The sequence below is a fragment of the Anser brachyrhynchus genome, assembly GCF_964034855.1.
Source record: "Anser brachyrhynchus genome assembly, chromosome: 6".
In the NCBI taxonomy this organism is placed as follows: domain Eukaryota; kingdom Metazoa; phylum Chordata; class Aves; order Anseriformes; family Anatidae; genus Anser; species Anser brachyrhynchus.
In genome coordinates this window covers 1439516-1465253 of record NC_137700.1, presented here as the reverse complement: position 1 = coordinate 1465253, position 25738 = coordinate 1439516, and positions in this window count along the sequence as shown.

The following is a 25738-nucleotide window of genomic DNA, read 5'->3' as shown; positions in this document are numbered from 1 at the left end:
CGGCATGTGTGAGCTACTGAGGAGAAGGCGAGTGAAGTGTCTGCGGTGTAGTGTATGGCTAGTAGCAGGCCTGTTAGGATTTGTGTGGCTAAGCAGATGGCTAGAAGGGAGCCGAAGTTTCATCAGGCAGAGATGTTGGAGGGGGCGGGTAGGTCGATTAGGGAGTTGTTGATTATTTTTAGTAGGGGATGGGATTTGCGGATGTTAGGGGCCATTAGTGAGTCTGTGTGTTATTAGGATTATTACCAGGATGGAGAGGGCGAAGGATCCTAGGTAGGCCTTAATTAGCCCTGTGTGTATTGAGGTTGCGGCTTTGCTTGCGGCTACTTGTAGTTCAGCAAGGCCCTCTGGCCCTATTTTTTTGAGTCAGGAGAGGTCGATCAAGTGTAGGGCAATGTTTTGTCCCTTTTCTAGTAGGTTTTTGGAGAAGAATCGGTGTACTAGGGGGTTGAAGTACCCTAATGCAGAGGAGAAGTTTATGAGGGGGTTTGGTTTGGGGTGAGTGAGGGTGTGTGTTATGTTCGATAGTTCTAGGGCTAGGATGATTCCTAGGATTGTTATGAGGATGGCAGCGGTTTTGGTGATAAGGGGTATGGTTATTGGGGGGGTTTTGGTTGGTGTGATGAAAGAGGTAATGATTATTCCTGCTGTAATGCTGCCTAGGGCGAGTCGGGTTAGGGGGGCGGTGATTAGTGGGTTGTTTTCGTTTATTGATACTATTGGGGGGATTCGGGTTTGTCCAGCTTGGACTAGGATGGTTATGCGGATGCTGTAGGTTGCGGTGAATGCTGTGGCTATAAGGGTTAGGAGTAGGGCTCAAGTATTTAGGTATGATGTGTTTAAGCTTTCGATGATGAGGTCTTTTGAGTAGAATCCGGCTAGGAATGGGGTTCCTATCAGCGCCAGGTTTCCGATTGTTAGGCAGGAAGTAGTGACTGGGAGTATTTTCTGTAGGCCTCCTATCTTTCGGATATCTTGTTCTCCGTTTAGGTTGTGGATGATAGACCCTGAGCATAGGAATAGTATGGCTTTAAAGAAGGCATGGGTTGAGATGTGTAGGAAGGCTAGTTGTGGGAGGTTTAGTCCGATAGTGACTATTATTAGTCCTAGTTGGCTGGATGTTGAGAAAGCAATGATTTTTTTGATGTCATTTTGGGTTAGGGCGCATGTGGCAGCGAATAGGGTTGATAGAGCACCTAGGCATAGGCAGGCAGTTAGGGCTGTCTGGTTGGTGGCTAGCAGGGGGTGCATGCGGATGAGCAGGAAGATTCCGGCTACTACTATGGTACTGGAGTGCAGTAGGGCTGATACTGGGGTGGGGCCTTCTATTGCTGCGGGCAGTCATGGGTGGAGTCCAAATTGGGCGGATTTTCCTGCGGCTGCGAGGATTAATCCTATGAGGGGGAGGATTGGGGTTTGGTGGGGGTGTACGGCTTGTTGGATCTCTCAGGTGTTGAATGTTGAAGCTAGTCATGCTATGCTCAGGATCAGTCCGATGTCTCCGATTCGGTTGTAGATTACGGCTTGTAGGGCGGCGGTGTTGGCATCTGCTCGGCCTTGTCATCAGCCGATGAGAAGGAAGGACATGATTCGTACTCCTTCCCAGCCTACGAATAGGAGGAATATGTTGTTTGCGGTTGTTAGGAGGAGTATGGCGACTAGGAATGTCAGTAGGTAGGTGAAAAATTTTGTTACGTATGGCTCTGAGGCCATGTATCATATGGCGAATTGTAGGATTGATCATGTTACAAATAGGGCGATTGGAAGAAATGTTATTGAGTATTGGTCTATTTTTAGGCTCAGGGGGATTTTAAAGTTTATAATGAATTTTCACTCCCAGTGGCAGGTGACAGATTCTATTCCCGAGTAGATGAATGCGGTTGTAGGGGCTAGGCTAATTAGGAATGCGGTTTTAACAGCGCGGGTGGTGGCTTGTGGGGTGTTTTTAAAGTTTTTAAATAGAAATGGCAGGATGATTGGGGTTAGGAGGATTGTCAGCGTGAGTAGTGTGAGGGAGTTGATTAGTAGTGTGGGGTTCACTCCTTTTACTTGGATTTGCACCAAGATGGGTGGTTCCTAAGACCAGTGGATTGCTGTTATCCTTTAAAAGTAAGGGGGCTGAGGTTTTAGGCTCAGATGTAAGAGTTAGCAGCTCTTGTTGGTTAAACCCTCCCCTCGGCAGGTAAGAAGGTTTGAACTTCTATTCTTAGAATCACAGTCTAATGTTTGGTTTAAACTATACTTGCATGAGGGGATTCCGGAGATCAGTTCGGGTTTGAGGATTAGGAGGAATATTGGGATAATGTGGAGTGTTATGAGCAGGTGTTCTCGCGTGGTTGAGTTTTGCATAGATGTGATGTGGGAGGGGATTGAGCCTCGTTGGGTCATTAGTAGTATGAATAAGGTGTAGGAGGCGGTTAGTAGGGTTGCGATTCCTGTTAGGATGATCGTGAAGGCAGATCAGTTGAATAAGGTGATTATAATGGTTAGCTCTGCTATGAGGTTTGTTGTTGGGGGTAAGGCTATGTTTGTTAGATTGGCCAGCAATCATCAGGTAGCTATGAGTGGTAGGAGAGGTTGTAGGCCTCGTGTGAGTAGTAGAATTCGGCTGTGTGTACGTTCATAGTTTGTGTTGGCTAGGCAGAATAGTATGGAGGAAGTTAGTCCATGGGAAATTATTAGGATCATTGCCCCTGAGAATGATCAGTGGGTTTGGATTATTCCTGCGGCGATAACTAGGCCTATGTGGCTAACGGATGAATAAGCGATTAGTGATTTTAGGTCTGTCTGTCGTAGGCAGATTGAGCTAGTCATTAGGGCGCCTCATAGGGCCAGGGTTAGGAAGGGGTAGTGCAGGAGGTTGGACAGCGGGCCCATAAATAGAGTGACTCGTATAATTCCGTATCCTCCTAGCTTTAGTAGTAGGGCGGCGAGGAGTATTGAGCCTGCGATGGGTGCTTCTACGTGGGCTTTTGGCAGTCAGAGGTGTAGGCCGTATAGTGGGGCTTTTACTATGAATGCTATGAGCAGTGCTAGACCTGATAGTATTCCTGTCCATGAGGTGGATAGGGTTGGGTGGGTTAGTTGTAGGGTTGGCAGGTGCAGGGTGCCAATTTTCACGTATAGGTGTATGATTGTGATTAGCAGGGGTAGAGAGCTTACTGGCGTGTAGAATAGCAGGTAGATGCCAGCGCTTAGGCGTTCTGGTTGGTTCCCCCATCGGGTGATTAAGATTAGGGTGGGAATGAGGGTTGCTTCAAATGAGATGTAAAATAGTGCTAGTTCTGTGGTGGAAAAGGCTAGTAGGATGAATGGCTGGACTGCGACTAAGGTTGAGATAAAGATTCGTTTGTGTTGTAGGGGTTCTTGTTGCAGGTGGTTTTGGCTTGCTATGATTATGAGTGGGAGTAGTCAGCAGGATAGTACTAGGAGGGGGGATGAGATTTGGTCAATTCCTGTTCAGTTGGATAAAAATTTGTAGGGGTAGTAGGTTGGGATTAATCACTGTAGGCTTAGGGCAGCGATTAGGAGGCTGTATAAGGTGGTGTTAGTCCATAGAAATTTTGGTGGAGACAGCAGGGCTGTTGGAAGAAGTATGATTGTGGGTAGGATGATTTTTAGCATTGCAGGAGGTTTAGGTTGTGTAGATGGTCGGAGCCATGTGTGCGGGTGGAGGCTACTAGGATGGCCAGGCCTGTGCCCGCCTCACACGCTGAGAAGGTTAGCATGAGAATTGGTACCATGGTGAATGAGGAGACTTGGTTTTCGATGGATCATATTGATAGGCCTACGAATATCGATAATATTATGCTTTCAAGGCATAGTAGGGCGGATACTAGGTGGGTTCGGTGGAAGGCTAGTCCTAGTCCGCTGAAAATGAAGGCTGAGTAGAAGCTTAAATGTAGGGGCGACATAAGAAAGTTACAGGGTTGGCTGTAATCTGCTGGGTCGAAACCAGCTATCTTTTTGGTTAGACTAACTTTCTGTTATTCTGCTCATTCTAGGCCCCCTTGAATTCACTCGTAGGCCAGTCCGAGTGTTAGGAGAAGGAGGATCACTACAGTTCAGGTGAGGGTCATTAGGGGGGATTGGAGTTGGACGGCTCATGGCAGGGGGAGTAGGAGGGCGATTTCTAGGTCGAATAGGACGAACAGGATGGCTACTGAGGAAGAATCGGACTGAGAATGGTAATCGAGCAGATCCAAGTGGGTCGAATCCACATTCGTACGGTGAGAGTTTCTCTGAGTCGGGGTTTATTTGGGCGAGTCAGAAGTTTAATGCGGTTAGGGCGGTGCTTAGGATTGATGATAGGGCGAATATGAACATGAGTGCGTTCATTGCTCTCCTCTGGGTTTATACCAGATTCTAGAGATTGGAAGTCAATTGTAATTAATATACTAGAAGAGCAAGATCCTCATCAGTAGATGGTTATGTAGAGGAATAGTCAGATGACGTCTACGAAGTGTCAGTATCAGGCTGCTGCCTCGAATCCGAAGTGGTGGTCTGATGTAAAGTGGAACTTGATCAGTCGGAAGAGGCAGACGGTCAGGAAGGAGGATCCGATGATTACGTGGAGTCCGTGGAATCCAGTGGCAACGAAGAAGGTAGATCCGTAGACGCTATCGGCGATTGAGAATGGGGCTTCGTGGTATTCTATTGCTTGTAGGGCTGTGAAGTAGAATCCCAAGAGGATCGTTAGGGTTAGGGCGTGGATGGCGTGTTTTCGGTTTCCTTCTGTGATGCTGTGATGGGCTCACGTTACGGTAACGCCTGAGGCTAGTAGGATGGCTGTGTTTAGTAGGGGGACTTCTATCGGGTTGAGTGGTTTAATTCCTGTTGGGGGTCATTGGCCTCCTAGTTCTGGGGTTGGGGCCAGGCTCGAGTGGAAGAACGCTCAGAAGAACCCTAAGAAGAAGAATGCTTCGGATGTGATGAAAAGGATTATGCCGTATCGTAGGCCTTTTTGGACTGTGGGAGTGTGATGGCCTTGGAAGGTGCTTTCTCGTACAATGTCTCGTCATCATTGGAGTATTACTAGGAGTATTGAGATGAGGCCTAGGGTTAGTAGTATGGATGAGTTGTAGTGGAATCACATGATTAATCCTGAGGTTGTGAGTAGGGCGGCGGCTGCCCCGAAGATTGGTCAAGGGCTTGGGTCAACTATGTGGTATGAGTGTGCTTGGTGTGCCATTAGATGTTTTCTTGTAAGTATAGGCTTAGAAGGAGCACGAAGACGTAGGCCTGGATTATGGCTACTGCTACTTCTAGGATGGTTAGGAGTAGTAGGATGATTATTGTTAGGATGGATACTGCAGGAAGGGTGGGTATTAATGCAATGGAGGCTGTAGAGATGAGTTGGATGAGTAAGTGTCCTGCTGTAAGGTTGGCTGTAAGGCGGACTCCGAGGGCTAGGGGGCGGATTAGTAGGCTGGTTGTTTCGATCAGGATTAGTGCGGGGATTAGGGGTGTAGGGGTACCTTCGGGTAATAGGTGGGCTAAAGAGGCTGATGGTTGGTTTCGTAGGCCTGTTAGTAGTGTGGCGAGCCATAGTGGGAAGGCTAGGGCTATGTTCATAGATAGTTGGGTGGTTGGGGTGAATGTATATGGAAGGAGGCCTAGAAGGTTGATTGTAAGAAGTATGATTATTAGGGATGTAAATATTATGGCTCATTTGTGGCCATTTTTGTTGAGTGGGACTATTAGTTGTTTTGTGATTAGGTGAAGGAGTCATGTTTGGATAGTAGAAAGGCGGTTGTTGATTCATCGGTTGTTTGGGGACGGGAATAGTAGGGCTGGGAAGAGTAGGGATAGTAGGATTAAGGGGATGCCAAATAGATTGGGGCTGGAAAATTGGTCAAAGAAGCTTAGGTTCATGGTCAGGATCATGGTGTGGGTTTGGTAGTGAGGGAGGTCTTATTTGATGGGGGGTTGGTTGTGGTGAAGGCTAGTAGTTTTGGTTGGATGAGGAGTGCTAGGGTTAATCAGGTTATAATTATGATTGAAAATCATGGTGCGGGGTTAAGCTGTGGCATATCATTAAGGAGGGGGAAGTCCCTCTTTGGCTAGCTTAAAAGGCTAGTGCTGTTGCATAGCTTCTTAATGATTAGGATGATGATAGAAGGGACGATCAGGCCTCGAAATGTGGGAGTGGGGTTGATTCTACTACAATGGGTATGTAGCTGTGATTAGCCCCGCAAATTTCTGAGCATTGTCCGTAAAAAATCCCAGGCTGGGTGGTAATGAATGAAGTTTGGTTTAGTCGGCCTGTATTGCGTCTGTTTTAACTCCGAGCGTTGGGACTGCTCAGGAGTGGAGTACGTCTCCTGCAGTAATGATCACGCGGATGGGGGATTCTATTGGGATAACTACGCGGTGGTCAACTTCTAGCAGTCGGAAGTGGCCGTTGGGTAAGTCTGGGGTGGGCACTATGTAGGAGTCGAATGATAGGTCTTTGAAGTCTGTGTATTCGTAGCTTCAGTATCATTGGTGGCCGATGGCTTTTAGGGTGAGGTCTGGTTCATCGATTTTGTCCATTATGTAGAGGATTTGTAGGGATGGGAGGGCGAGGAGTACCAGGACGATAGCAGGTAGGATTGTCCAGATCAGCTCTACTTCTTGGGCGTCTACAGCATTGGACGAGAGTTTTTCTGTTAGTATGTGGGCTAAAAGGTAGAGAACTAGGCTGCAGATAGCTAGGGCAACGATTAGGGCGTGGTCGTGGAATTCAACGAGTTCTTCTATGATGGGTGATGAGGCGTCTTGGAATCCTAGTTGGGAGTGGTTGGCCACATGAGATGTACAGGATTTTTACCTGTGATTTAGTCTTGACAAGGCTATGTAATTGGTTTACTAACGTCTCATAAGAAAGAAGCATGAGCGGTTAATGCAGTTGGCTTGAAACCAGCATGTGAGGGTTCGATTCCTTCCTTTCTTGTACTTGGACGAAGGCCGGTTCCTCGAAAGTATGGTATGGGGGAGGGCAGCCGTGGATTCATTCAACGTTTGTGGTAGTTAGTTCTGGTTGTAGGACTTTTCGTTTGGCCGGAAAGGCTTCTCAGATGATGAATATTAGTATGATTACGGCTACTATTGAGATTAGGGAGCTGATGGAGGAAATGGTGTTTCATAGTGTGTAGGCGTCGGGATAGTCCGAGTATCGTCGGGGTATTCCTGCTAGGCCTAGGAAGTGCTGGGGGAAGAACGTTAGGTTTACTCCTGTAAATATTACCCCGAAGTGGGCTTTTGCTCATGTTTGGTGTAGGGTAAACCCAGTGAGTAGTGGGAATCAGTGAGTAAATCCTGCTAGAATGGCAAAGACGGCGCCTATGGATAGGACGTAGTGGAAGTGGGCAACTACGTAGTACGTGTCGTGCAGGGCGATGTCTAGGGAAGAGTTTGCAAGAACGATTCCTGTTAATCCTCCGATGGTAAATAGGAAGATAAATCCTAGAGCTCATAGTATTGGGGGGGTCTCATTTGATTGTTCCTCCGTGCAGGGTGGCTAGTCAGCTAAATACTTTGATTCCGGTAGGGATGGCAATGATTATAGTGGCTGATGTAAAGTAGGCTCGGGTATCAACGTCTATTCCTACTGTAAACATGTGGTGAGCTCAGACGATGAATCCTAGGAAGCCGATGGATAGTATGGCTCAGACTATTCCCATGTAGCCGAAGGGCTCCTTTTTGCCTGAGTAGTACGTGACTACGTGTGAGATGATTCCGAACCCCGGTAGGATCAGAATATAGACTTCTGGGTGTCCGAAGAATCAGAATAGGTGTTGGTACAGGATTGGGTCTCCTCCTCCAGCGGGGTCGAAGAATGTGGTGTTTAGGTTTCGATCAGTTAGTAATATTGTAATACCGGCGGCGAGTACGGGGAGTGATAGAAGGAGTAGGATGGCGGTAATTAGTACGGATCAGACAAATAGTGGGGTTTGGTATTGTGAGAGTGCGGGGGGTTTTATGTTGATGACTGTGGTGATAAAGTTGATGGCCCCAAGGATGGAGGAGATACCGGCTAAGTGGAGTGAGAAGATAGCCAGGTCTACTGAAGCTCCGGCGTGGGCAAGGTTACCTGCTAGGGGAGGGTAGACAGTTCAGCCTGTGCCGGCGCCAGCTTCTACAGTGGATGAGACTAGTAGTAGGAGGAATGATGGGGGGAGGAGTCAAAAGCTTATGTTGTTTATTCGCGGGAATGCTATGTCGGGGGCACCGATTATGAGGGGGACTACTCAGTTGCCGAATCCTCCGATCATGAGTGGATGCAGTGCAGTGAGTCCAGAGAGTGCACTGGCACCACTGGGCATGCAGTGCAGTGAGTCCAGAGAGTGCACTGGCACCACTGGGGATGCACTTCAGTGACTCCAGAGAGTGCACTGGCACCACTGGGGATGCAGTGCAGTGAGTCCAAAATCTTCAATGGCAAAACTGGGGATGCAGTGCAGTTAGTCCAGAGAGTGCAATGGCACCACTGGGGATGCACTGCAGTGAGTCCAGAGATTGCACTGGCACCACCGGGGCTGCAGTGCAGTGAGTCCAGAGAGTGCACTGGCACCACTGGGGATGCACTGCAGTGAGTCCAGAGAGTGCACTGGCACCACTGGGGATGCAGTGCAGTGAGTCCAGAGAGCTCACTGGCACCACTGGGGATGCAGTGCAGTGAGTCCAGAGAGTGCACTGGCACCACTGGAGATGCAGTACAGTGAGTCCAGTGAGTGCACTGACACCACTGGGGATGCAGTGCAGTGAGTCCAGAGAGTGCACTGGCACCACTGGTGATGCAGTACAGTGAGTCCAGTGAGTGCACTGGTACCACTGGGCCTGCAGTGCAGTGAGTCCAGAGAGTGCACTGGCACCACTGGGGATGCAGTGCAGTGAGTCCAGAGAGTGCACTGGCACCACCGATGATGCAGTACAGTGAGTCCAGTGAGTGCACTGGCACCACTGGGGATGTAGTGCAGTGACTCGAGAGAGTGCACTGGCACCACTGGGGATGCAGTGCAGTGAGTCCAGAGAGTGCACTGGCACCACTGGGGATGCAGTGCAGTGAGTCCAGAGAGTGCACTGGCAGCAGTGGGGATGCAGTGCAGTGAGTCCAGAGAGTGCACTGGCACCACTGGGGATGCAGTGCAGTGAGTCCAGAGAGTGCACTGGCACCACTGGGGATGCAGTGCAGTGAGTCCAGAGACTTCACTGGCACCACTGGGGATGCAGTGCAGTGAGTCCAGAGAGTGCATTGGCACCACTGGGGATGCAGTGCAGTGAGTCCAGAGAGTGCACTGGCACCACTGGGGATGCAGTGCAGTGAGTCCAGAGAGTGCACTTGCACCACTGGTGATGCAGTACAGTGAGTCCAGAGAGTGCACTGGCACCACTGGGGATGCACTGCTGTGAGTCCAGAGAGTGCACTGGCACCACTGGTGATGCAGTACAGTGAGTCCAGAGAGTGCACTGGCACCACTGGGGATGCAGCGCAGTGAGTCCAGAGAGTGCTCTGGCACCACTGGAGATGCAGTGCAGTGAGTCCAGAGAGTGCACTAGCACCACTGGGGATGCAGTGCAGTCAGTCCAGTGAGTGTACTGGCACCACTGGGGATGCCCTTCAGTGAGTCCAGAGAGTGCAATGGCACCACTGGGGATGCACTGCAGTGAGTCCACAGAGTGCACGGGCTCCACTGGGGATGCACTGCAGTGAGTCCAGAGAGTGCACTGGCACCACTGCGGATGCAGTGCAGTGAGTCCAGAGATCGCACTGGCTCCACTGGGGATGCAGTGCAGTGAGTCCAGAGAGTGCTCTGGCACCACTGGGGATGCAGTGCAGTGAGTCCAGAGAGTGCATTGGCACCACTGGGGATGCAGTGCAGTGAGTCCAGAGAGTGCTCTGGCACCACTGGGGATGCTGTGCAGTGAGTCCAGAGAGTGCAGTGGCACCACTGGTGATGCACTGCAGTTAATCCAGAGAGTGCACTGGCACCACTGGGGATGCGGTGCGGTGAGTCCAGAGAGTGCACTGGCACCACTGGGGATGCACTGCAGTGAGTCCAGAGAGTGCACTGGCACCACTGAGAATGCACTTCAGTGAGTCCAGAGAGTGTACTGGCACCACTGGGGATGCACTTCAGTGAGTCCAGAGAGCGCACTGGCACCACTGGGGATGCAGTGCAGTGAGTCCAGAGAGTGCACTTGCACCACTGGAGAATGCACTTCAGTGAGTCCAAAGAGTGCACTGGCACCACTGGGGATGCACTGCAGTGAGTCCAGAGAGTGCACTGGCACCACTGGGGATGCAGTGCAGTGAGTCCAGAGAGTGCACGGGCTCCACTGGGGATGCAGTGCAGTGAGTCCAGAGAGTGCACTGGCAACACTGGGGATGCAGTGCAGTGAGTCCAGAGAGTGCACTGGCACCACTGGGGATGCAGTGCAGCAAGTCCAGAGAGTGCACTGGCACCACTGGGGATGCAGTGCAGTGAGTCCAGAGAGTGCACTGGCACCAATGGGGATGCAGTGCAGTGAGTCCAGAGAGTGCACTGGCACCACTGGGGATGCAGTACAGTGAGTCCAGAGAGTGCACTGGCACCACTGGGGATGCACAGCAGTGAGTCCAGAGAGTGCATTGGCACCACTGGGGATGCAGTGCAGTGAGTCCAGAGAGTGCACTGGCACCATTGGAGATGCAGTGCAGTGAGTCCAGAGAGTGCACTGGCACCACTGGGGATGCAGTGCAGTGAGTCCAGAGAGTGCACTGGCACCACTGGGGATGCAGTGCAGTGAGTCCAGAGAGTGCACTGGCACCACTGGGGATGCACTGCAGTGAGTCCAGAGAGATCACTGGCACCACTGGAGATGCACTTCAGTGAGTGCAGAGACTGCACTGGCACCACTGGGGATGCAGTGCTGTGAGTCCAGTGAGTGTACTGGCACCACTGGGGATGCACTGCAGTGAGTCCAGAGAGTGCACTTGCACCACTGGGGATGCAGTGCAGTGAGTCCAGAGAGTGCACTGACACCACTGGGGATGCAGTGCAGTGAGTCCAGAGAGTGCACTGGCACCAATGGGGATGCACAGCAGTGAGTCCACAGAGTGCACTGGCACCACTGGGGATGCACTGCAGTGAGTCCAGAGAGTGCACTGGCACCACTGGGCGTGCAGTACAGTGAGTCCAGAGAGTGCACTGGCACCACTGGGGATGCACAGCAGTGAGTCCAGAGAGTGCATTGGCACCACTGGGGATGCAGTGCAGTGAGTCCAGAGAGTGCACTGGCACCACTGGGGATGCACTGCAGTGAGTCCTGAGAGTACACTGGCTCCACCGGGGATGCAGTGCAGTGAGTCCAGAGAGTGCACTGGCACCACTGGGGATGCAGTGCAGTGAGTCCAGAGAGTGCACTGGCACCACTGGGGATGCACTGCAGTGAGTCCAGAGAGTTCACTGGCACCACTGGAGATGCACTTCAGTGAGTGCAGAGACTGCACTGGCACCACTGGGGATGCAGTGCAGTGAGTCCAGTGAGTGTACTGGCACCACTGGGGATGCAGCGCAGTGAGTCCAGAGAGTGCACTGGCACCACTGAGAATGCACTTCAGTGTGTCCAGAGAGTGTACTGGCACCACTGGTGATGCACTGCAGTGAGTCCAGAGAGTGCACTGGCACCACTGTGGCTGCAGTGCAGTGAGTCCAGAGAGTGCACTGGCACCACTGGGGATGCAGTGCAGTGAGTCCAGAGAGTGCACTGGCACCACTGGGGATGCAGTGCAGTTAGTCCAGAGTGTGCATTGGCACCACTGGGAATGCAGTGCAGTAAGTCCAGAGATCGCACTGGCACCACGGGGGGATGCACTTCAGTGAGTCCAGAGAGTGCACTGGCACCACTGGGAATGCAGTGCAGTGAGTCCAGAGAGTGCACTGGCACCACTGGGGATGCACTGCAGTGAGTCCAGAGAGTGCACTGGCAGCACTGGGGATGCAGTGCAGTGAGTCCAGAGAGTGCACTGGCACCAGAGGGAATGCAGTACAGTGAGTCCAGTGAGTGCGCTGGCACCACTGGGGATGCAGTGTAGTGAGTGCAGGGAGTGCACTGGCACCACTGGGGATGCAGTGCAGTGAGTCCAGAGAGTGCACTGGCACCACTGGGGATGCAGTGCAGTGAGTCCAGAGAGTGCACAGGCAGCACTGGGGATGCAGTGCAGTGAGTCCAGAGAGTGCTCTGGCACCACTGGGGATGCAGTGCAGTGAGTCCAGAGAGTGCATTGGCACCACTGGGGATGCAGTGCAGTGAGTCCAGAGAGTGCACTGGCACCACTGGTGATGCACTGCAGTTACTCCAGAGAGTGCACTGGCACCACTGGGGATGCGGTGCGGTGAGTCCAGAGGGTGCACTGGCACCACTGGTGATGCACTGCAGTGAGTCCAGAGAGTGCACTGGCACCACTGAGAATGCCCTTCAGTGAGTCCAGAGAGTGCACTGGCACCACTGGGGATGCACTGCAGTGAGTCCACAGAGTGCACTAGCACCACTGGGGATGCAGTGCAGTGAGTCCAGAGAGCGTACTGGCACCACTGGGGATGCACTGCAGTGAGTCCAGAGAGTGCACTGGCACCACTGGGAATGCACTTCAGTGAGTCCAGAGAGCGCACTGGCACCACTGGGGATGCAGTGCAGTGAGTCCAGAGAGTGCACTGGCACCACTGAGAATGCACTTCAGTGAGTCCAAAGAGTGCACTGGCACCACTGGGGATGCACTGCAGTGAATCCAGAGAGTGCACTAGCACCACTGGGAATGTAGTGCAGTGAATCCAGCGAGTGCACTGGCACCAGTGGGGATGCACTGCAGTGAGTCCAGAGAGTGCACTGGCACTACTGTGGATGCACTGCAGTGAGCCCAGAGAGTGCACTGGCACCACTGGAGATGCAGTACAGTGAGTCCAGTGAATGCACTGGCAACACTGGTGATGCAGTGCTGTGAGTCCAGAGAGTGCACTGGCACCACTGGTGATGCAGTATAGTGAGTCCAGTGAGTGCACTGGCACCACTGGGGATGCAGTGCAGTGAGTCCAGAGAGTGCACTGGCACCACTGGGGATGCACTGCAGTGAGTCCAGAGAGTGCACTGGCACCACTGATGATGCAGTACAGTGAGTCCAGTGAGTGCACTGGCAGCACTGGGGATGTAGTGCAGTGACTCGAGAGAGTGCACTGGCACCACTGGGGATGCAGTGCAGTGACTCCAGAGAGTGCACTGGCACCACTTGGGATGCAGTGCAGTGAGTCCAGAGAGTGCACTGGCACCACTGGGGATGCACTGCAGTGAGTCCAGAGAGTGCATTGGCACCACTGGGGATGCAGTGCAGTGAGTCCAGAGAGTGCACTGGCACCACTGGGGAGGCACTGCAGTGAGTCCAGAGAGTGCACTGGTACCACTGGGGATGCAGTGCAGTGAGTCCAGAGAGTGCACTGGCACCACTGAGGATGCACTGCAGTGAGTCCAGAGAGTGCACTGGCACCACTGGGGATGCACTGCAGTGAGTCCAGAGAGTGCACTGGCACCACTGGGGATGCAGTGCAGTGAGTCCAGAGAGTGCACTGGCAGCACTGGGGATGCAGTGCAGTGAGTCCAGAGAGTGCACTGGCACCACTGGGGATGCACTGCAGTGAGTCCAGAGAGCGCACTGGCACCACTGGGGATGCACTGCAGTGAGTCCACAGAGTGCACTGGCACCACTGAGAATGCACTTCAGTGAGTCCAGAGAGTGCACTGGCACCACTGGGGATGCAGTGCAGTGAGTCCAGAGAGTGCACTGGCACCAGAGGGAATGCTTTTCAGTGAGTCCAGTGAGTGCACTGGCACTACTGGGGATGCAGTGCAGTGAGTGCAGAGAGTGCACTGGCACCACTGGACATGCAGTGCAGTGAGTCCAGAGAGTGCAGTGGCACCACTGGGGATGCAGTGCAGTGAGTCCAGAGAGTGCACTGGCAGCACTGGGGATGCAGTGCAGTGAGTCCAGAGAGTGCACTGGCAATACTGGGGATGCAGTGCAGTGAGTCCAGAGAGTGCACTGGCACCACTGGGGCTGCAGTGCAGTGAGTCCAGAGAGTGCACTGGCACCACTGGGGATGCAGTGCAGTGAGTCCAGAGAGTGCTCTGGCACCACTGGGGATGCACTGCAGTGAGTCCAGAGAGTGCACTGGCACCAGAGGGAATGCACTGCAGTGAGTCCAGTGAGTGCACTGGCACCAGAGGGAATGCACTGCAGTGAGTCCAGTGAGTGCACTGGCACCACTGGATATGCAGTGCAGTGAGTGCAGAGAGTGCACTGGCACAACTGGGGATGCAGTGCAGTGAGTCCAGAGAGTGCAGTGACACCACTTGGGATGCAGTGCAGTGAGTCCAGAGAGTGCACAGGCAGCACTGGGGATGCAGTGCAGTGAGTCCAGAGAGTGCACTGGCACCACTGGGGATGCACTGCAGTGAGTCCAGAGAGTGCACTGGCACCACTGGGGATGAAGTGCAGTGAGTCCAGTGCGTGTACTGGCACCACTGGGGATGCACTGCAGTGAGTCCAGAGAGTGCACTGGCACCACTGAGAATACACTTCAGTGAGTCCAGAGAGTGCACTGGCACCACTGGGGATGCAGTGCAGTGAGTCCAGAGAGTGCACTGGCACCACTGGGGATGCACTGCAGTGAGTCCAGAGAGTGCACTAGCACCACTGGGAATGCAGTACAGTGAGTCCAGTGAGTGCACTGTCACCACTGGGGATGTAGTGCAGTGACTCGAGAGAGTGCACTGGCACCACTGGGGATGCAGTGCAGTGAGTCCAGAGAGTGCACTGGTACCACTTGGGATGCAGTGCAGTGAGTCCAGAGAGTGCACTGGCACCACTGGGGATGCAGTGCAGTGAGTCCAGAGAGTGCATTGGCACCACTGGGGATGCAGTGCAGTGAGTCCAGAGAGTGCACTGGCACCACTGGGGATGCACTGCAGTCACTCCAGAGAGTGCACTGGCACCACTGATGATGCAGTACAGTGAGTCCAGTGAGCGCACTGGCACCACTGGGGATGTAGTGCAGTGACTCGAGAGAGTGCACTGGCACCACTGGGGATGCAGTGCAGTGAGTCCAGAGAGTGCACTGGCACCACTTGGGATGCAGTGCAGTGAGTCCAGAGAGTGCACTGGCACCACTGGGGATGCAGTGCAGTGAGTCCAGAGAGTGCATTGGCACCACTGGGGATGCAGTGCAGTGAGTCCAGAGAGTGCACTGGCACCACTGGGGATGCAGTGCAGTGAGTCCAGAGAGTGCACTGGCAGCAGTGGGGATGCACTGCAGTGAGTCCAGAGAGTGCACTGGCACCACTGGGGATGCACTGCAGTGAGTCCAGAGAGTGCAGTGGCACCACTGGAGATGCAGTGCAGTGAGTCCAGAGAGTGCACTGGCACCACTGGGGATGCAGTGCAGTGAGTCCAGAGAGTGCACTGGCACCACTGGGGATGCACTGCAGTGAGTCCAGAGAGTGCACTGGCACCACTGGGGATGCAGTGTAGTGAGTCCAGAGAGTGCACTGGCAGCACTGGGGATGCAGTGCAGTGAGTCCAGAGAGTGCACTGGCACCACTGGGGTGCACTGCAGTGAGTCCAGAGAGCGCACTGGCACCACTGGTGATGCACTGCAGTGAGTCCACAGAGTGCACTGGAACCACTGAGAATGCACTTCAGTGAGTCCAGAGAGTGCACTGGCACCACTGGGGATGCACTGCAGTGAGTCCAGAGAGTGCACTGGCACCACGGGGGGATGCACTTCAGTGAGTCCAGAGAGTGCACTGGCACCACTGGGAATGCAGTGCAGTGAGTCCAGAGAGTGCACTGGCACCACTGGGGATGCACTGCAGTTACTCCAGAGAGTGCACTGGCAACACTGGGGATGCAGTACAGTGAGTCCAGAGAGTGCACTGGCACCACTGGGGATGCACTACAGTGAGTCCAGAGAGTGCACTGGCACCACTCAGGGTGCAGTGCGGTGAGTCCAGAGAATGCACTGGCACGAATGGGGATGCAGTGCAGTGAGTCCAGAGAGCGCAGTGGCTCCACTGGGGATGCAGTGCAGTCAGTCCTGTGAGTGTACTGGCACCACTGGGGATGCAGTGCAGTGAGTCCAGAGAGTGCACTGGCACCACTGGGGATGCAGTGAAGTGAGTGCAGAGAGTGCACTGGCACCACTGGGGATGCAGTGCAGTGAGTCCAGAGAGTGCACTGGCACCAACGGGGATGCACTGCAGTGAGTCCAGAGAGTGCACTGGCACCACTGGGGATGCACTTCAGAGAGTCCAGAGAGTGCACGGGCTCCACTGGGGATGCAGTGCAGTGAGTCCAGAGAGTGCACTGGCACCACTGGGGATGCAGTGCAGTGAGTCCAGAGAGTGCACTGACACCACTGGGGATGCAGTGCAGTGAGTCCAGAGAGTGCACTGGCACCACTGGGGATGCAGTGCAGTGAGTCCAGAGAGTGCACTGGCACCACCGGGGATGCAGTGTAGTGAGTGCAGAGAGTGCACTGTGAACACTGGGGATGCAGTGCAGTGAGTCCAGAGAGTGCACTAGCACCACTGGGGATGCAGTGCAGTGAGTCCAGAGTGTGCACTGGCACCACTGGGGATGCACTGCAGTGAGTCCAGAGATTGCACTGGCACCACTGGGGATGCACCTCAGTGAGTCCAGAGAGTGCACTGGCACCACTGGTGATGCACTGCAGTGAGTCCAGAGAATGCACTGGCACCACTGGGGATGCAGTGCAATGAGTCCAGAGAGTGCACTGGCACCACTGGGGATGCAGTGCAGTGAGTCCAGAGAGTGCACTGGCACCAGAGGGAATGCACTGCAGTGAGTCCAGTGAGTGCACTGGCACCACTGTGGATGCACTGCAGTGAGTCCAGAGAGTGCACTGGCACCACTGGGGATGCAGTGCAGTGAGTCCAGAGAGTACACTGGCACCACTGGGGATGCACTGCAGTGAGTCCAGAGAGTGCACTGGCACCACTGGGGATGCACTGCAGTGAGTCCAGAGAGCGCACTGGCACCACTGGGGATGCACTGCAGTGAGTCCACAGAGTGCACTGGAACCACTGAGAATGCACTTCAGTGAGTCCAGAGAGTGCACTGGCACCACTGGGGATGCACTGCAGTGAGTCCAGAGAGTGCACTAGCACCACTGGGGAATGCAGTGCAGTGAGTCCAGTGAGTACACTGGCACCACTGGGGATGCAGTGCAGTGAGTCAAGAGAGTGCACTGGCACCACTGGGGATGCACTACAGTGAGCCCAGAGAGTGCACTGGCACCACTGGGGATGCGGTGCCGGGAGTCCAGAGAGTGCTTTGGCACCACTGGGGATGCACTGCAGTTACTCCAGAGAGTGCACTGGCAACACTGGGGATGCAGTACAGTGAGTCCAGAGAGTGCACTGGCACCACTGGGGATGCACTACAGTGAGTCCAGAGAGTGCACTGGCACCACTCAGGGTGCAGTGCGGTGAGTCCAGAGAATGCACTGGCACCAATGGGGATGCAGTGCAGTGAGTCCAGAGAGCGCAGTGGCTCCACTGGGGATGCAGTGCAGTCAGTCCTGTGAGTGTACTGGCACCACTGGGGATGCAGTGCAGTGAGTCCAGAGAGTGCACTGGCACCACTGAGAATGCACTTCAGTGAGTCCAGAGAGTGCACTGGCACCACTGGGGATGCACTGCAGTGAGTCCAGAGAGTGCACTGGCACCAACGGGGATGCACTGCATGAGTCCAGAGAGTGCACTGGCACCACTGGGGATGCACTTCAGAGAGTCCAGAGAGTGCACGGGCTCCACTGGGGATGCAGTGCAGTGAGTCCAGAGAGTGCACTGGCACCACTGAGGTTGCAGTGCAGTGAGTCCAGAGAGTGCACTGGCACCACTGGGGATGCAGTGCAGTGAGTCCAGAGAGTGCACTGGCACCACTGGGGATGCAGTGTAGTGAGTGCAGAGAGTGCACTGTGAACACTGGGGATGCAGTGCAGTGAGTCCAGAGAGTGCACTGGCACCACTGGGGATGCAGTGCAGTGAGTCCAGAGTGTGCACTGGCACCACTGGGGATGCACTGCAGTGAGTCCAGAGATTGCACTGGCACCACTGGGGATGCACCTCAGTGAGTCCAGAGAGTGCACTGGCACCACTGGTGATGCACTGCAGTGAGTCCAGAGAATGCACTGGCACCACTGGGGATGCAGTGCAATGAGTCCAGAGAGTGCACTGGCACCACTGGGGATGCAGTGCAGTGAGTCCAGAGAGTGCACTGGCACCAGAGGGAATGCACTGCAGTGAGTCCAGTGAGTGCACTGGCACCACTGTGGATGCACTGCAGTGAGTCCAGAGAGTGCACTGGCACCACTGGGGATGCAGTGCAGTGAGTCCAGAGAGTGCACTGGCACCACTGGGGATGCACTGCAGTGAGTCCAGAGAGTGCACTGGCACCACTGGGGATGCACTGCAGTGAGTCCAGAGAGTGCACTGTCACCACTGGGGATGCAGTGCAGTGAGTCCACAGAGTGCACTGGTACCAGTGGGGATGCAGTACAGTGAGTCCAGAGAGTGCAGTGGCACCACTGGGCATGCAGTGCAGTGAGTCCAGAGAGTGCACTGGCACCACTGGGGATGCACTTCAGTGACTCCAGAGAGTGCACTGGCACCACTGGGGATGCAGTGCAGTGAGTCCAAAGACTTCACTGGCAAAACTGGAGATGCAGTGCAGTGAGTCCAGAGAGTGCACTGGCACCACTGGGGATGCAGTGCAGTGAGTCCAGAGACTTCACTGGGAAAACTGGAGATGCAGTGCAGTGAGTCCAGAGATTGCACTGGCACCACCGGGGCTGCAGTGCAGTGAGTCCAGAGAGTGCACTGGCACCACTGGGGATGCACTGCAGTGAGTCCAGAGAGTGCACTGGCACCACCTGTGATGCAGTGCAGTGAGTCCAGTGAGTGCACTGGCACCACTGGGGATGCAGTGCACTGAGTCCAGAGAGTGCACTGGCACCACTGGGGATGCAGAGCATTGAGTCCAGAGAGTGCACTGGCACAACTGGGGATGCACTTCAGTGAGTCCAGAGAGTGCACTGACACCACTGGGGATGCAGTGCAGTGAGTCCAGGGAGTGCACTGGCACCACTGGGGATGCAGTGCAGTGAGTCCAGAGAGTGCTCTGGCACCACTGGGGATGCACTGCAGTGAGTCCAGAGAGTACACTGGCACCACTGGGGATGCAGTGCAGTGAGTCCAGAGAGTGCACTGGCACCACTGGGGATGCAGTCCAGTGAGTCCAGTGAGTGCACTGGCACCACTGGGGATGCAGTGCAGTGACTGCAGAGAGTACACTGGCACCACCGGGGATTCACTGCAGTGAGTCCAGAGAGTGCACTGGCACCACCTGTGATGCAGTGCAGTGAGTCCAGTGAGTGCACTGGCACCACTGGGGATGCAGTGCTGTGACTCCAGAGAGCGCACTGGCACCACTGGGGATGCAGTGCAGTCAGTCCAGTGAGTGCACTGGCACCACTGGGGGTGCAGTACAGTGAGTCCAGAGAGTGCACTGACACTACTGGGGATGCACTGCAGTGAGTCCAGACATTGCACTGGCACCACTGGGGATACAGTGCAGTGAGTCCAGAGACTGCACTGGCACCACTGGGGATGCAGTGCAGTGAGACCAGAGAGTGCACTGGCACCACTGGGGATGCACTGCAGTGAGTCCAGAGAGTGCACTGGCACCACTGGGGATGCACTGCAGTTAGTCCAGAGAGTGCACTGTCACCACTGGGGATGCAGTACAGTGAGTCCACATAGTGCACTGGCACCAGTGGGGATGCAGTACAGTGAGTCCAGAGAGTGCACTGGCACCACTGGACATGCAGTGCAGTGAGTCCAGAGAGTGCACTGGCACCACTGGGGATGCACTTGAGTGACTCCACAGAGTGCACTGGCAACACTGGGGATGCAGTGCAGTGAGTCCAAAGACTTCACTGGCACCACTGGGGATGCAGTGCAGTGAGTCCAGAGAGTGCACTGGCACCACTGGGGATGCAGTGAAGTGAGTCCAGAGAGTGCACTGGCACCACTGGGGATGCACTGCAGTGAGTCCAGAGAGTGCACTGGCACCACTGGGGATGCACTACAGTGAGTCCAGAGAGTGCACTGGCACCACTGGGGATGCAGTGCAGTGAGTCCAGAGAGTGCACTGGCACCACTGGGGATGCAGTGCAGTGAGTCCAGTGAGTGTACTGGCACCACTGGGGATGCACTTCAGTGAGCCCAGAGAGTGCACTGGCACCACTGAGAATGCACTTCAGTGAGTCCAGAGAGTGCACTGGCACCACTGGGGATGCACTGCAGTGAGTCCAGAGAGTGCACTAGCACCACTGGGGATGCAGTGCAGTGAATCCTGTGAGTACACTGGCACCACTGGGGATGCAGAGCAGTGAGTCCAGAGAGCTCACTGGCACCACTGGGGATGCAGTGCAGTGAGTCCAGAGAGTGCACTGGCACCACTGGAGATGCAGTACAGTGAGTCCAGTGAATGCACTGGAACCACTGGGGATGCAGTGCAGTGAGTCCAGAGAGTGCACTGGCACCACTGGTGATGCAGTACAGTGAGTCCAGTGAGTGCACTGGTACCACTGGGCCTGCAGTGCAGTGAGTCCAGAGAGTGCACTGGCACCACTGGGGATGCAGTTAAGTGAGTCCAGAGAGTGCACTGGCACCACCGATGATGCAGTACAGTGAGTCCAGTGAGTGCACTGGCACTACTGGGGATGTAGTGCAGTGACTCGAGAGAGTGCACTGGCACCACTGGGGATGCAATGCAGTGAGTCCAGAGAGTGCACTGGCACCACTGGGGATGCAGTGCAGTGAGTCCAGAGAGTGCACTGGCAGCAGTGGGGATGCAGTGCAGTGAGTCCAGAGAGTGCACTGGCACCACTGGGGATGCAGTGCAGTGAGTCCAGAGAGTGCACTGGCACCACTGGGGATGCACTGCAGTGAGTCCAGAGATTGCACTGGCACCACTGGGGATGCAGTGCAGTGAGTCCAGAGAGTGCACTGGCACCACTGGGGATGCAGTTTAGTGAGACCAGAGAGTGCACTGGCACCACTGGGGATGTACTTCAGTGAGTCCAGAGAGTGTACTGACACCACTGGGGATGCGGTGCAGTGAGTCCAGAGAGTGTACTGACACCACTGGGGATGCGGTGCAGTGAGTCCAGAGAGTGCACTGGCACCACTGGGTATGCAGTGCAGTGAGTCCAGAGAGTGCACTGGCACCACTGGGGATGCACTGCAGTGAGTCCAGAGAGTGCACTGGCACCACTGGGAATGCAGTGCAGTGAGTCCAGAGAGTGCACTGGCACCACTGGGGATGCACTGCAGTGAGTCCAGAGATTGCACTGGCACCACTGGGGATGCACTGCAGTGAGTCCAGAGAGTGCACTGGCACCACTGGGGATGCAGTGCAGTGAGTCCAGAGAGTGCACTGGCACCACTGGGGATGCACTGCAGTGAGTCCAGAGAGTGCATTGGCACCACTGGGGATGCAGTGCAGTGAGTCCAGAGAGTGCACTGGCACCACTGGGGATGCACTGCAGTGAGTCCAGAGAGTGCACTGGCACCACTGGGAATGCAGTGCAGTGAGTCCAGAGAGTGCACTGGCACCACTGGGGATGCAGTGCAGTGAGTCCAGAGAGTGCACTGGCACCACTGGGGATGCACTTCAGTGAGTCCAGAGATTGCACTGGCACCACTGGGGATGCACTGCAGTGAGTCCAGAGAGTGCACTGGCACCACTGGGGATGCAGTGCAGTGAGTCCAGAGAGTGCACTGGCACCACTGGGGATGCACTGCAGTGAGTCCAGAGAGTGCACTGGCACCACTGGGGATGCAGTGCAGTGAGTCCAGAGAGTGCACTGGCACCACTGGGAATGCAGTGCAGTGAGTCCAGAGAGTGCACTGGCACCACTGGGGATGCACTGCAGTGAGTCCAGAGAGTGCACTGGCACCACTGGGGATGCAGTGCAGTGAGTCCAGAGAGTGCACTGGCACCACTGGGGATGCAGTGCAGTGAGTCCAGAGAGTGCACTGGCACCACTGGGGATGCACTTCAGTGAGTCCAGAGATTGCACTGGCACCACTGGGGATGCACTGCAGTGAGTCCAGAGAGTGCACTGGCACCACTGGGGATGCAGTGCAGTGAGTCCAGAGAGTGCACTGGCACCACTGGGGATGCACTGCAGTGAGTCCAGAGAGTGCACTGGCACCACTGGGGATGCAGTGCAGTGAGTCCAGAGAGTGCACTGGCACCACTGGGAATGCAGTGCAGTGAGTCCAGAGAGTGCACTGGCACCACTGGGGATGCACTGCAGTGAGTCCAGAGAGTGCACTGGCACCACTGGGGATGCACTACAGTGAGTCCAGAGATTGCACTGGCACCACTGGGGATGCAGTGCAGTGAGTCCAGAGAGTGCACTGGCACCACTGGGGATGCAGTTTAGTGAGACCAGAGAGTGCACTGGCACCACTGGGGATGCACTTCAGTGAGTCCAGAGAGTGTACTGACACCACTGGGGATGCGGTGCAGTGAGTCCAGAGAGTGCACTGGCACCACTGGGGATGCAGTGCAGTGAGTCCAGAGAGTGCTCTGGCACCACTGGGGATGCACTGCAGTGAGTCCAGAGACTGCACTGGCACCACTGGGGATGCAGTGCAGTGAGTCCAGAGAGTGCACTGGCACCACTGGGGATGCAGTGCAGTGAGTCCAGAGAGTGCACTGGCACCACTGGCGATGCAGTCCAGTGAGTCCAGTGAATGCACTGGCACCACTGGGGATGCTGTGCAGTGAGTGCAGAGAGTGCACTGGCACCACCTGTGATGCAGTACAGTGTGTCCAGTGAGTGCACTGGCACCACTGGGGATGCAGTGCTGTGACTCCGGAGAGCGCACTGGCACCACTGGGGATGCAGTGCAGTCAGTCCAGTGAGTGCACTGGCACCACTGGGGATGCAGTGCAGTGAGTGCAGAGAGTGCAATGGCACCAATGGGGATGCACTTCAGTGAGTCCAGAGAGTGCACTGGCACCACTGGGGATGCAGTGCAGTGAGTCCAGAGATTGCACTGGCACCACTGGGGATGCAGTGCTGTGACTCCAGAGAGCGCACTGGCACCACTGGGGATGCAGTGCAGTGAGTCCAGAGAGTGCACTGGCACCACTGGGGATGCACTGCAGTGAGTCCAGAGAGTGCACTGGCACCACTGGGGATGCACTACAGTGAGTCCACAGAGTGCACTGGCACCACTGGGGATGCTCTGCAGTGAGTCCAGAGAGTGCACTGGCACCACTGGGGATGCACTGCAGTGAGTCCAGAGATTGCACTGGCACCACTGGGGATGCACTTCAGTGAGTTCAGAGAGTGCACTTGCACCACTGGGGATGGGTTTCAAGCCAACTGCATTAACCGCTCATGCTTCTTTCTTATGAGACGTTAGTAAACCAATTACATAGCCTTGTCAAGACTAAATCACAGGTAAAAATCCTGTACATCTCATGTGGCCAACCACTCCCAACTAGGATTCCAAGAACCAGGAGGTTCGGTGAAAATAGGGCTAGTGCTATTAGAGGGGTGATTATTAGGGTAAGCCCTAAGCTGTCTTTAATGGAGAAGTATGGGTGGAATGGGATTTTGTCGCAGTCTGATACGATTCCTAGTGGGTTATTTGAGCCTGATTCGTGTAGGAAGGTTAGGTGGACTAGGGTGATTCCTGCAATTAGGAAGGGCAGTAGGAAGTGGATGGCGAAGAATCGGGTTAAGGTTGGATTGTCTACTGAGAATCCTCCTCAGGCTCATTCTACTAGAGTTTGCCCAATGTACGGGATGGCTGAGAATAGGTTGGTGATTACGGTGGCCCCTCAGAATGACATTTGTCCTCATGGTAGGACATACCCTACGAAGGCAGTTGCTATTAGGGTGAGTAGGAGGATTACTCCTGTGTTTCAGGTTTCTTTGTATAGGTAGGAGCCGTAGTAGAGGCCTCGTCCGATGTGTAAGTAGATGCAGATAAAGAAGAGCGAAGCACCGTTGGCGTGGAGGTTGCGGATGAGCCATCCGTACTGGACGTCTCGGCATGTGTGAGCTACTGAGGAGAAGGCGAGTGAAGTGTCTGCGGTGTAGTGTATGGCTAGTAGCAGGCCTGTTAGGATTTGTGTGGCTAAGCAGATGGCTAGAAGGGAGCCGAAGTTTCATCAGGCAGAGATGTTGGAGGGGGCGGGTAGGTCGATTAGGGAGTTGTTGATTATTTTTAGTAGGGGATGGGATTTGCGGATGTTAGGGGCCATTAGTGAGTCTGTGTGTTATTAGGATTATTACCAGGATGGAGAGGGCGAAGGATCCTAGGTAGGCCTTAATTAGCCCTGTGTGTATTGAGGTTGCGGCTTTGCTTGCGGCTACTTGTAGTTCAGCAAGGCCCTCTGGCCCTATTTTTTTGAGTCAGGAGAGGTCGATCAAGTGTAGGGCAATGTTTTGTCCCTTTTCTAGTAGGTTTTTGGAGAAGAATCGGTGTACTAGGGGGTTGAAGTACCCTAATGCAGAGGAGAAGTTTATGAGGGGGTTTGGTTTGGGGTGAGTGAGGGTGTGTGTTATGTTCGATAGTTCTAGGGCTAGGATGATTCCTAGGATTGTTATGAGGATGGCAGCGGTTTTGGTGATAAGGGGTATGGTTATTGGGGGGGTTTTGGTTGGTGTGATGAAAGAGGTAATGATTATTCCTGCTGTAATGCTGCCTAGGGCGAGTCGGGTTAGGGGGGCGGTGATTAGTGGGTTGTTTTCGTTTATTGATACTATTGGGGGGATTCGGGTTTGTCCAGCTTGGACTAGGATGGTTATGCGGATGCTGTAGGTTGCGGTGAATGCTGTGGCTATAAGGGTTAGGAGTAGGGCTCAAGTATTTAGGTATGATGTGTTTAAGCTTTCGATGATGAGGTCTTTTGAGTAGAATCCGGCTAGGAATGGGGTTCCTATCAGCGCCAGGTTTCCGATGGTTAGGCAGGAAGTAGTGACTGGGAGTATTTTCTGTAGGCCTCCTATCTTTCGGATATCTTGTTCTCCGTTTAGGTTGTGGATGATAGACCCTGAGCATAGGAATAGTATGGCTTTAAAGAAGGCATGGGTTGAGATGTGTAGGAAGGCTAGTTGTGGGAGGTTTAGTCCGATAGTGACTATTATTAGTCCTAGTTGGCTGGATGTTGAGAAAGCAATGATTTTTTTGATGTCATTTTGGGTTAGGGCGCATGTGGCAGCGAATAGGGTTGATAGAGCACCTAGGCATAGGCAGGCGGTTAGGGCTGTCTGGTTGGTGGCTAGCAGGGGGTGCATGCGGATGAGCAGGAAGATTCCGGCTACTACTATGGTACTGGAGTGCAGTAGGGCTGATACTGGGGTGGGGCCTTCTATTGCTGCGGGCAGTCATGGGTGGAGTCCAAATTGGGCGGATTTTCCTGCGGCTGCGAGGATTAATCCTATGAGGGGGAGGATTGGGGTTTGGTGGGGGTGTACGGCTTGTTGGATCTCTCAGGTGTTGAATGTTGAAGCTAGTCATGCTATGCTCAGGATCAGTCCGATGTCTCCGATTCGGTTGTAGATTACGGCTTGTAGGGCGGCGGTGTTGGCATCTGCTCGGCCTTGTCATC